Genomic DNA, 13,957 nt, shown 5'->3' with positions numbered 1-13,957 from the left:
TTTATCTGCAGGTGTATTTTCTTTTAGATGATGGAAGGAAGTTTCCTAATACAAAAGTAAGGAAAAAACTGCAAATACCAAATGAAGTTAGAAATACATTAAAATATGTTTTCATGATAAAGTTGTTATGATTGTGTATTGATTCCAGAAAAAAACGACCTTTTTAAGCTTTGACATAATATTTCATTTCTACTTGTCATACACAAATATTTTATAGATATAGAATTTAAAAAATATATAGTTAGTACTGATGCCATATAAATTTCTCAGCATCTTACTTGATAACTTCTAGTTGTACATTTCTCCTCTGTGTTAGATGCAATACAGGTGGTACTGTAGCTTACTCACATATTTGTATGTATGTATATGCATATAGTCAAATTAGTGAAGAACTATCTTCTGCAGCAGGAATATTCTAATTATACCTGTCATAGTTTGAAAATAATCACAACATTGGTTATATAAATAAGGTAGTTTAAACCTCATTCATAAATCTCAGTGCTATTCTGTTGATTTAACAACTATTGTTTCAGCTGCAGAAAAGCCTGGCTGTTTTCTCCTTTTTCTCTGCTCAGAAAATAAATTCAAGGTCTTTCAGTCTTATCCTGTTAAGAAAAGTAGGCAAATTACAACATTTATAATGATTTTCAGCATCAATTTTAAGTCTAGCCTTATTTTGTGATTTACAAAAATATATTTGATTTTATCAGGAAAAGAAATTGATATAGTTTGAATATGGAGAGAACCTGATAGTGATGTAAGTCAATGTAACCCAATATAAGTCAACCACATAAATTTTCCCCAAAGGAAGTTTTAACCTGAAGAGTCAATCTGTTCCCCACAGAAGTGTGTGTCATTGTTTCTTTTCTGACCACAGCAACCATGCCATTTTGACCTTTAAAAAATTCTGAATGCTATGAAAACTATCCTTTACAGAAGTAAGCAACTCATGAAAATATTACGTTTTAGATGTCTGACAGATGGCCTTACATTATAAGTGGAAAAGAAAAAAATCCCCCAAACTATCAGTTTGATTTTTATCTTAATTTACTTGTGAATACAGACTACAGGATAATATTATTGGTTCCTTTTCTGTCTGTTTAAAAGCAAATGATGTCCTTTCTTTTTACTATAAAAAAATAAAATTTAAAAAGAAAACTCATGTTAGTTTTAATTGTTTTATGCTAGAACAGTATTTTTTTTCCAAAAATGTTTGAGAAACCAATGGCTCAAAATCTGTTATACTAGGTTAGGTTGTCATTTTTTTAAACAACAGTGGTTTTTTTTAAAAAATAATATACTGTAGTCTCTTTCTACAAAATGTATGTATGGTATGAGTGTTTTCTAGTGTACCACTGAATAACTGTAATCCCTAGAAATCCATGCATTTTACTTTAAAACAGTGCTGCAGGTGTCCAAAAATTTGTTCATTTTTTGTCTGTCTCTGGAACTACATATTTTAATTGAGCAAATATTCCTTGCTACACTGAAAGCCTTGTGCTCCGGTCAACAGAATTTGGAGACAGCCCCCAAGGCCTCAGGAAAATGAACCTCAGTCACCACAAAGCACTGCAGTGTGACTGCATAAAGCAAATTTTGATATTTTAGTGAATGGATTGATCATTGTTTAACTAATAACTGAATAAATATGAACATTCAAGAGATTCCTGGACTTGCAGTAAGGAATATAATGCTTTTGCTGATTTTTCCTCTCCTGCCATATCTGTAGTATCATGTAGAGATACCCATTTCCATTATATACTTAATTAAGGTGGATACCCAAATCTATACACTGGCATAGATTTATTCTTTCTGACTCTCAATCTGTTATATCTATTATTCTTGCAAAATTGATGATAATGCTCAGTACTAGGAGATGAACAAGGCACTTGAGATATAAACCCGCTAAACACTCTATTTTCTCTCTTTGTATCCTGTTGTACCCATTGAGACAATAGTGCCTTTGCCTCAAGAAAAAGCAAAAGGAAAATGTTCACCTGATCACTCACACTTCCTAACTGCAGTAAAACAAAAAGCTTTTAAGAAAAAGTCACTAAAATTGAACTGGGAATTCCTTGTCTGCCAGAGATGAAAAGCTTTTTAGTAACTTGAAAAAGCAAATGTAATTTGCTTACCTTTTATGGGTTAGGAAAGCAAGGTTTTATTTACATAATACATAATTTCACTTGTCATACACAAAAATCAGGACTACATTCCTTCCTTTTGCAGTAGCATTCAATCTTTTAAGTCTTTGCTGCTTTACATGATCGTTTACAAATGAGCAAAGCACATGTGAGCTGTGGTGCTCCAATTTGCTCTTTTCTATTCCAAGTCCTCTCTTCAAGAGCAAAATACATATGAATATGAAACCATAGAAAAAGCACTAGGTTTCCACTTTGGAAAAAATGTAATACATAGAGTGAGGTAGCACAAGATTATCTGCAGTCTTTAAGGGCCACTTACAGCTTATGCCTTTAAGGTCCACTTGTAAGTGTGTGAGAGGTTCTTCAATTTTAGGACTACTAAGGGACACTGAATTTTTTACCAGAACATACAGAGACAACAATCTAATCTAATCTAATCTAATCTAATCTAATCTAAATCTGAAGAAGAACTCTTTTTTTCTACAAGTACTTGAACAGACTTTGGCTGCAACAGTCTTATAGTTTCTTTATACTATCTATTAATATTTATCTATTTCTAAAATAGCTAACATCTACTCCAACATTTTGCTTCCTCTTTGCATCATTTTACAGGATTAAAATTTCAGAAGTTCCATTAAATCTCAAGGTAATATTTTCCTGTGTCATTGTCACATGACAATAACATTTACAGTTAAACAAAATTTTAGACCTACACAGAAGACATGTTTGCCTACATGTCTAAGATCTCTTTAGGAAGTTCTTAATGACTGTGATATCTTTACTTGGAAGATAAGGACCAATGTTGTAAATTGTTTAATCCTTCCACTTGAAAGTTTTGTCCATATGCCTGCTAGTTACAGAGGCATTTTACATGGTTAATGTCTATCTTATGTCTCAATTACTATCTTTCCTGTATTTTTCTTCTGCCTTCCCATGTCTCATGCAATGAAAAAGATACACATTTTGGTTTCCTCTGAGAACAGCCAGAAAAAATATTTTAAAGAGTAATGAAGATAATATATTACAGCATCTCCTGCTAGCACTTTCCAAGCCAAGTACTGACAGATGTAAAGAAAGGAATAGCAGAAGGGTACGCTTGTTTTGGTAGCTCTTACAGAAAGACATAGCAAGAGAGGAGTGAGGTGTTAATGGGATATATTTAAGACTGCATCACTTTTTATTAACATTGGCATGTTCTTCTAGAATCCATTATATCTATTTTTATATGCTGAAAGAACTGGGATGGGCATTCATAGAATCAAAGGATAAGAGAATTATTGAGGATGGAAGAGATCACTGGAGGCCATCTAGTCCAGTGTCCCTACTCAAGCAAGGCCATCCAGACCCATATCCAGACAGTTTTTGAATACCTTCAAGCATGGAGACTCTGTAGCCTCTGTGAAAAAACTGTGCCAGTGCTTAGTCCCCTTTACAGTATAAAGTTCTGCTTCACATTCTGAAGCAACCTACTACATTTCAGGAACATTATGCCTCTTGGGTTTGATCACAGCAAAAGCTAAGAAATTTTATGAAGTAAACTTTCAGATGTAGAATTATCCTTGTTCATTCCCTTGCTACTTTTTAATTTCTCTCATATGTAGAATGACTATAGGTAAAGTTTGCTGTGTGGAAAAAAGCTACATATGAAGCACTTTCTCTTTAGTGATAAATTCATTTTCATTTTTAGAATGTTTGAGTTTGACGTGTAGCAGTGTCATCACTGCAAGTTTCATATTAGATCAGATCGGAGAAGAAATAAAAAATAAAAAGGGCCTAGAACATTCTATTTATGATATTAAGTAGTGATCCACTTGGGGGAGATGATGACTTGCTCATATGACTGTGGTGTGTAATATTGTATAAGTATTAATTAAGAGAAAGTAATTTACTTGTAGCATCGGTTGCAAAAGAAAATATCTTCCAAACTCAAATTTCTGTGACCTTTCTGTGGTGCACCTGCATGAACTTGTACTACAAATGAAAATGAAGAAAATACAAACCTTGGGACTTTTTTTGAAACCCATTTGAGATATAAAGTGTGAAAAGCTCAGCTCATGAAAAAATTCCTTGACTGGGTAGTACCACTGGTAATTTCCATGATACAATTACTTAAGTGGCTGTCCATCTACAGCTTCTAGGATAGTAAAATTCCCAGTGGTCCGATGCCCAATATATGGCATCTCATATATGACCCACTTCAGAGGTAGTGTGTCAGTATATTGTAAGTAATGTTTCAAGCAGCCTTGCCTTTTCATAGTTGTACCAGTAAAAACCTTATTTCAGTAGAAACAGTAATCTGAAAATGCTTAGCCAGCAACATGTCTGGAATTTTAATTTTTCTGTTGTAAGAATGATAGGTGTCAATACATAGTCTCTAGTAGTACATAATTTTCAAAGTTCTAGAAAATTGTTATTATGACAGTGATGAACCAGACTTTCACTTCATTCTGAAGACTGTGTGTGGCTTTGAAGGTGCTAAGGACATGTAAACAGTGGTGGTTTAGAACTAGGTATTTGAAACTACCCTGAAATGTTATGAAACAAGTTATTTCTGTGCCAATGCAAGAAATGTCTTCAGAGGCACTTGGTGAAATGCTAAGGCATCTTGAATGAGGAAGAAAGAGCCCTGAGTTTCAAATTCGAGCTGCACTATATACTGTTTTAATCTTATGCAAGAAGTCTTCTCCTATAATTTAAATTGACATCAAAACAACTGAGTCCAGCGTTTCAAACTTACATCCAAATATTAGAAAAAAGTCATGGTGGGGGGCGTGTCACTGATATTATATTCAGGCTTAGTCTCTTGAGGAGGCTAAAATTTTAAAACTGCTATGATCATATTTACTTTTCCTGGTTTACTCTAGCAATATACTTGCTACAAATGTTTACTCATTTAAAGAAAGTGTAAATGGAAGACAGGCATTTGTGTCATCAAACCATCTGAGTAAGTTGTTGCTAACTCTGAGCTGAAGTAATGTACTTCCTAATAGCATAATGGTAAAAATACTAAGTCCACAACAAGGAAAGGGAAGTTCTGGGAAGTTCTGGGAAAGGAAAGGAAGGGAAGGGAAGGGAAGGGAAGGGAAGGGAAGGGAAGGGAAGGGAAGGGAAGGGAAGGGAAGGGAAGGGAAGGGAAGGGAAGGGAAGGGAAGGGAAGGGAAGGGAAGGGAAGGGAAGGGAAGGGAAGGGAAGGGAAGGGAAGGGAAGGGAAGGGAAGGGAAGGGAAGGGAAGGGAAGGGAAGGGAAGGGAAGGGAAGGGAAGGGAAGGGAAGGGAAGGGAAGGGAAGGGAAGGGAAGGGAAGGGAAGGGAAGGGAAGGGAAGGGAAGGGAAGGGAAGGGAAGGGAAGGGAAGGGAAGGGAAGGGAAGGGAAGGGAAGGGAAGGGAAGGAAAGGAAAGGAAAGGAAAGGAAAGGAAAGGAAAGGAAAGGAAAGGAAAGGAAAGGAAAGGAAAGGAAAGGAAAGGAAAGGAAAGGAAAGGAAAGGAAAGGAAAGGAAAGGAAAGGAAAGGAAAGGAAAGGAAAGGAAAGGAAAGGAAAGGAAAGGAAAGGAAAGGAAAGGAGAAAAGCATTCCAGCCTCTGCTTATACAGTGTTCCAATAAACAATATAATAGCCAAGTAAGTATAAAAATGTATATGCATCAAGTCACAAAAACGTGGTCTAAATTCCAGTACAATTTGTGATCTCCACCACGCTTGTACACTCATCTTTCCTCCATGCTTTTTTACAAATTCTGCTGCACTATTCTTTATTCCTTTTTTCCCTCTGTTCAATAATAAAGCCTAAGATATATATTTCATAAGTAAAATCCTGAAGTTATCCTTCTTATGAAGTTAACAGTCTGTATCAGTAGCTTTTTTCCCAATTTTACTGCATTTAAAATGTACTTGTACCTACCCCCCACCATGTATTCTATACTATACAAATACATATGTATGTACATATGTAAATGCAGTTAGTTTAAATTAAAACAAAGATTGTTAAAATTTTGGCTTGTAAGAATACACTGTGATGACCTGACTGAAGATTTGAGATAAAATTAATCTTTACTCCAATTCTGTTAGTTTAAAGCAGTTGCAATATTTCCCTAACATGTCATTTTTCAGTGTTCAATCATTAGATTGCTGAATGCTTTCCTGATACAGAGCGGTCCACAAAACTAAGGAAATGATGAAAGAAATGTGTTTTTTTTTTTTTTTTTTTTTTTTTTTTTTTTTTTTTTTTTTTTTTTTTTTTTGTTTTGTTTTGTTTTGTTTTTGTTTTTGTTTTTGTTTTTTGTTTTTTCCTTAGGCTGTAGGAGAAGAAAACTAGAAATATTTAATGGGCTGAATAAAACATCTTATTAACTAGTATGAAACAGTTCATTCCTCCCTCTTGTTAATGACAGGCTTATTGTAACATTGCTGGAGAACTAGAGATGTTCTTTTTCTGATCTTTAATTCTTGGACCAATTTAACTTGTTCTCAGAAGACCATGGGGGTGAAATGTCAAGGGAATACTGTTGCCGCACAGAAACTGCTGACCTCCTGGCCTGCGGGTCTACAGATACATGAAGAGACTGGACATAAGGTTGGCTCATCATACGGACTCAGAAAAGGTGCAGGCAAATCCACTTCCAGTGTGACCGCATCTCAGAAAGGGAGCTGCACTCTAGTGATTCCTTCTATTTGGTCTCACCTGATGAGAAATTTCTAATTTCTCTGATTAAAAAGCAAAATAAAAGTTTAGAAACAATGGGACACAGAGAAAATAGTTGTTCACTGTAAGATGCACTATATACACAAATAATATTTGCACTAATATTTACTATCTTATTATTATATATCTAAATCTGTATATATATATATATATAATAATATCATAATGTGAACTATATATACAACATAAAATGAACCAAATAAAATACATCAAGCTCCATTTAGACACATAAATGCAAACACATGCATACTGATTTGAAAATGCAAGGCTTAAGAGAGTGAATAATTTTTACTGAATATTTTTACTGTAGCTTATACATACAGAAATATGAAGTCAAATCATACAGAAGTATAATGCCCCCAAACTGTGTACTTTATTCACTACACATAGATTAAGTAATTTGGTCATTCTGGTCTATACTCTTTTTTTCTTTTCCTAATACAAAGAAATATAATTTTTGTTATCAGCTGATGATAAGGGATAGAGAAGTTATGAAGTTTCCATCAAAACCAGAGAAACGAATCATGAAAAACTTTTCAGAGGCGAATCGATATTCATAATGAGTTTGTGTAAGCTTGCTGCCAGTCATTCCTAACCAGAATCTTCATATCTGTGTAATAAGTATGAGAAGCAGGCTATACAGACACATCCCATGGTTTCTGTTGGAAACCCCTATATGCTTTCTCTTTTAATCCCCTGTCCCCTGTTCCAGATAATTATGACTGGCACACCACTTTTTCTGATTTCTTTTTATACTTCAGAGGAGGGAATGATGGAAATTCTGGGTGTCCTCCAGAGCTGTGTATTTATACACTCTTGGCTTTCAATGTCACAGAGTGATGATTCAAGGTACAAAGTGATGGAGAATCAAGATCAAGTGTCTAGAAGATGTGTAGATGACGGTGCAATCAGCCCACATTTGTGAGATCACACAATTTCATTTCAAGTGGATATTTGACAAGCTATGGAATTCATAACAACCTGACTAGCAAACTTCAGAGTGAAATTTCTTGTCTTTCTTAAACAATGTGACTTAACACTCCTAGATGAAAAAATGCAAAAGAATATGCAGAAAATTAGTACTATTGTTCACTTTTGATTAAAGATAAAACAAGAGAGGAGAAGTGAAAAGGAAATAATTTTATTTTTTTAATCTGCTAGTGTCTGATTAAGTGATCAAATGGTAGAATTTAAAATTAGGGCAACATGAGTTTCGCAAGAAACACAATCTGTATCAAAAGTTCTCAAATTGTTCTTATAAGAAGACAACTTTACTTCATGAAAAGTAAATCTCTTCAGAGTATCACTTAATTACAAGGTATGCGAAAGAGCAGTAAATGAATAGAGATGGACTAGAGCAAGCATGTGTTTTTCATAGGTGGTTTAAGAGCTTGTTTTTTCTGCAACAGGATAAAGTCAAGTAATTGTTCTAGAAATACCCTCTAAAATGTCTTGAGACAAAATATCTTCTGAAATGTTCAGTATAATGTCAAGAAACTACTGAAGCCATGACTCTTTTTATGTTGAAGCTGTTGGAGCAAATACCGTCCATAAAAATCACTGACAGTCAAGAGTGATAATATTTTTTCTGTAACTTTTGCTAGTTGTCATAATAGCCATGAGAAATGACTGGGCTCCCTACCTTTAGTAGTTTATGGCAAGTTGGCTCTCTCTGGGGTTTTTTAAAATAATTACTTCATATATAATAGAAATTTTGGAAACACTAAGCTAGTTTTGTCTTACAGGAGAGCTATAATTACCAGAATTGGATTTTTTTTGACTATAGCTACCACCTGCCATGCCTGCCCTCTCATCCAGAACTGAGCAAGATACAGAGGTGAATTAGACTGTCACAGACTGGATAGACAAGGAGGAAATGGGTGGAAATGTACATTCCCATTACACTGCCATTCCTCTTCATCTTTATAATATAATAGCACAAGCCATCTTTAAGGGGCCTCTATTGACTCTATCCAATAGGAGTATCCAATACTATGGCAGTCTAAAAAATCCTACCTCCAGCAGAAGCAGGTCTACATCAGTGAATTTTGCAAGGCTTGCTATGAGCTTTGAGACAAGGTAGGGAAGAATGGAGCTTTTCTTGTCTTCTGTATATTGCCTCTGCCATTATGTAGCTGTATTAAAAGTGTTCACATGTGTGTGCAAAGATTAAGACAGGCTGCCGTAGTTAATTTGTGTGGCTAATAACTTGATTCTGATATTTCTGAATAGAGTATTGTAAGGCTTGTCTTTTAGCCTGAAGAAGGTAATGATGTTGTATGAGTGACATCCTGACTATAGTCTTAATTACAAAGATGGAGCTGTAATACTATACTGTTTCACTTGGAAAGCTGAATGGGTGCCAGTGTGGAATAACAGAACAGAAGAATATATTATCAGTGATCATAGCAGTGCCTGTCCTTTTTAGGGAATTTACAAGGAAAGGATGGCTTAACAAGTTATTCTATTTAGCTGCATGCAGAGAAGCACTTTTCCCATATATTGTACTTTCCTTTTTCAGTCCTTACTGCGTATTCCAGAAGACTCAAATGTTTCTTCAGTTTTGGTTTGTAGCATTTGGTTGGAGTTACATAAGCTGTAGCTCAGCCTTATTAGCAAAGAAGAAAAGATCAGTGATTATTCATTCAGAAACACATAGCATTTCAGTTTTCACATTGCTTAAAATCCTGAAAATGTTTTATATCCTCTGAGACACAAATTCACTCTAACTTGCAGAACATATCCATCAGTGGAATATAAGTAATTAGGCTTTGTGTGTCTCAGTGTCTGTTGAAACAGTTAGGAGGTTTTTTTTTTTTTGTTGCATTTTCAGAATAAATAAGTCTATCTTGCCATAATTATCAGAGTGAAAGTGATGGAAACAAGGAGGTTTTGGACAGTTTAATATTTAACTTTGTGATACGTTAGTGCATGGATTTGCCTCTGGGACATCAGGTATGGCAGTCACTCAGGACAGGAGAGTTGATGTGTTGTGTGGAGTTTCTGGGCACCAGTGCTAGCTCAGGTTAGTTCACTGTTGCACTGCTTTGTATAAGTCTCCCCTCCCCTTGGATCAGGTGGTTCCTGCTGAAGCAATTCCTATAATTTGCAGCTCAAGTCATGGGTTACAACAACTTAGAATCACAGAACCACAGAATGATGAGGTGTGGGAAGGGATGCTAAAGATCATCTATTCCCAACCTTCCTTGCCATGTGCAGGGACACCTCCCCGCTAGACCAGACTGGTCAAGATCTTGTCCAACAAGGCCTTAAAAACTGAATTAAAGATACATTTATTATAATCTACACCTCTGGTCTATTTGGGCTAGACCATCATGTTTGGCATTGCACTAAACTACTCCCCTTGCCCCTGGCTTTGTTACCAACAAGGGGTTCTTGCTACAGGCAGACACAAACTTCCATGGTCTTCCATGGTCTTCTTGGCCTATCTCACCATGATATTCATCATGGGATGCAGGAGAATCTCTTCTTTCCCTGCTCCACTATGAGGTCCTCCCCACAGAAGATAGTCCTTCTTGAAATTTTTCATAGGCTGCAATTATTCATTAACTGCTCTAGCGTGAGTCCCTTCCTTGGGGTAAAGTCCCTCAGGAAGAGATTGCTCCAGCATGGGATACCCATGGGGTCACAAGTCCTGCCACTTAATCTGTTCCAGCAGGGCTTCTTTCTCCACAGGTCTACAGGTCCTGCCAGCAGCTTGCTCCATTACAGGCTTCCCAATCGACAGCCCTTATCAGCTGCATCCACGTACTCCAGTGTGGGGCCCTCCACAGGCTATAGGTGGAGGTGTGCTCCACTGTGGACTCATGCAAGGGACACTGACCCAAATTCCCAGTGGGATTGCAGCCTGTTCAGTGCAGCAGCACAGGTACAGAAGTGATGCCCTGGCCACCTGCCAGCCCAGGAAGGTTGCCGTGGCTGTTATCAGAATGTTCCCAGGCAGAGGGAGGTGATCAGCATCACAGCACTGCAGTGAGTGGAGAAAGCAAAAACCAGCTGTTAACAAGCACAAAAGTCTAATGTACAGCCAGGCAAGTGAGCCCCATGGCAAGCACAGGAGCTTGCTGATTTACTGCTAAACAGCAATAACAGACATAAATTCAACCTAGCACACCCCACCCAAACCTGTTATTGCCTTGAACACTGTGAGCCTCACATGGGTGCCAAAAACGATTCTTTTAGTGGAACCCCAGCCAACAACTAAATTTCATGCTATATCTTGCTTTTTCCCCCCACACTGTGGGGTCAGAGAGGGTACTGAAAAAGTAAAACTGAAAAAACCCTTGTGAATTAAGATAAAGGTATTTTAATAGTTAAATCAAAAGCCATGCATTCTAGCGATCCAATACAAGGAAATAATGCACTATTTCCCATTATGAGATGTTCAACTATCTCTGGGAGAGCTGCATTCCATCATGTGTAATGGTGAACTGGGCAGACAAATGCTGTCCCTCCAAAAGTCCACAACTTCCTCCTTTCCCCCATTTTATATGCTGACCATGACATCAAATGATATGGGATATCCCTTTCAGTCATTTGGGATCAGCTTTCCCAGCTGTGCTCCCTTCCAAATCCCTGTGCACTCCCAGTCTCCTGACTGGTGGGATGGGGAGCAGAAAAGGCCTTGACAGTCTGCAAATACTGTTTAGCAGTAGCAAAAACATGTCTGTATTATCATCATCATCTTAGCACAAATGCAAAACACAGTCCCATACCAGCAATCATGAAGAAAATGAAACTCTAACCCTGGCCAAAACCAGCATACCACTGGTGAAAAAAGATGGCTGAAATTAGTGGAATGCTTGGTTAATTCAACTCATGCTATAATGATGGAGCCTGGAAATCTCATCTTCTTTTACTGTCACTGGGGGGGTTACATCCCACTGGTCAGCTGCAGTCATCCAATTCTCAGTGAGTTCTGCACACTGATGGAGGAGAGGCTATATTCCTCTTTTATTATTTCTTTAATGCACTTAAAAAAGGTCCATGTGTTGAGGTCATTCTTTATGTAAGCTCATAGTCATTAGTCAGTCTCCGAGCCTGTGCTAGTGTGGTTCTGCAGGTAATTAGGCTTAAAAAAAAATCTAAACTGTTAATTGAATAGTAAAATCCCTTTTTTCCTTCACAGACCTTTGAGAATACTCACCCTGCCTGTATTATTGTAAAACCTTGTGATATTTGCCTTCAGAGAAAAATACAATTGCTGCCATATTTCTTTTGCAAGCAAACTAAAATGAAAATAGCAATCCCAATGCAGCAACAGGACCTGATATTGCTCCTGCTTCAAAGCAATACTAAACAAGTTCAGATTGGCATGGGTGCTTTCTATCCCTTTGATCCAGCTCAGGGTACTAGGTTCTCATACCACAGATACAACTACAGAAACAACAATGAAATATCCACGCATGCCTTTTGGTACTACCATTTGAATGTTCAATGTATTCAATTTGAATGTACTACCAAGTTCCTCAAGAAATTCAGTTTTTGGATGAAAACCAGATTTTGTATCCCATGTGAGCACTGTATTGACTAGAACACATGAAAAAAAGACAACAATTTTCTCACTGATATTGGTCTAATAAAAAAAAAAAAAAAAAGATTACTGCTGAGCTGTTCAAAGCATTCCATAGAATGTGCATGTATGTTTTTGCTTGTGTACATGGATAGTGTCTGCCTACTATCTACGTTTAAAATTCAGATTCATGTTCAGAATAATCTTCATAAACAAATTCAACAAATTGAAATTGTTGTGAAGTGTAATGTTAATTCCCACAACATATATCAGACTCAGCTAATGGATATATTTTTGTCCCCTTTGATAAGTTTTTAGGAAAATAATTCAAAACAAGCAATGTACTAATCCGAAAGAAAAAGGGAAAAATAAAATTGTGTCAGCTAAAATGGGATCATTATATATATATGATACCCAAATTACATTTTTGCTGGGAATGTTTTCGTAATCATTTAATGAAAAAAAATGTGGAAAATACCTTCAAAACCAAAGAACATTCTTACTTAACTAAACTTTTCTACTCATTAAGGAATCACAGATTAGTTGTGCTAGTAAAGTCCATCAAATAAGGCCACCCAGCAGAAAACTCCTCTAAAAATGTCTATAAATAAAACTTACAATCTATTAAAAGCCATATAAAGCTCTGGATAATTTCTCTTGCCAGAAATTCAAAGAGAGAAGCAATTGAGACACACATTTTTCTAATGGGTATTTCCTGAGAAACCATTATCACCACAAACCAGCTAAGAAGATCTTTTGACTTCTCTCTGAAATTACCAGTTGAATAAATCAGGGATTGTTGGTTTCTTTGGAAAAATATAGTAATATAGGAAGCCCTGAAGTAAATAAGTTTCCTCAGGTCCCAGGCAGTCATGTGAATTACTCAATATTTACAATAGTTTCAGCGGCAAATTTTTTCAGGTCAGATATTTCATTATGGAGGTGATAACACTGATCCTGCAAAGTTATTTGAGCTGATGGAGGCAGTGACATACAGGTAGGACCTAGTCAGAATCTCCTCCTGATGCTGAAAATGTACACACAAGTTATGCCTTTTGTGACCTGCATTTAATGAAAGATAACAATTAAAATTGCAGTATTTTTGTTTGCAGTTCATGCTGTAGAAGTGTAAATGCAAAACGAATTATCATCCTAGGTCACTTATTTACTTGCTATAAGTAATCATCCCAAATTATTGCAGATGCCTTCATGATAGACTGAAGGCTGATATGTATACTTCTCCCATTTACTTTTACTTGATATAATTTTATATTCATTTTCAAGTTGATATATAGTTGAAGTCAATAATTTTTTCCCCTTCATTATATCAAAGAGATTTTTTTTTTTTGCTGTCACCACTGGACCAGTTTGTAAAGTAAAAACATAAATAATAGAAGCTTAAAAGTAAGTTTTATATAAATTATTGACAGATTAAAATCTCACAAAATAGAAAGGCTAAATAATTGTATTGTTTTTGCTATTTCTGGAGTGAATTTGTAGTCTTAAACTGTGACTGCATTTCACCTGGTTTGAAATAACATACATTTGAATAGAATGAGATTCATAAGATATCAAACCATGCTC

The sequence above is a fragment of the Zosterops lateralis genome (assembly GCF_965231275.1).
Source record: "Zosterops lateralis genome assembly, chromosome: Z".
Taxonomy (NCBI): domain Eukaryota; kingdom Metazoa; phylum Chordata; class Aves; order Passeriformes; family Zosteropidae; genus Zosterops; species Zosterops lateralis.
This window is presented reverse-complemented; position numbering follows the sequence as displayed.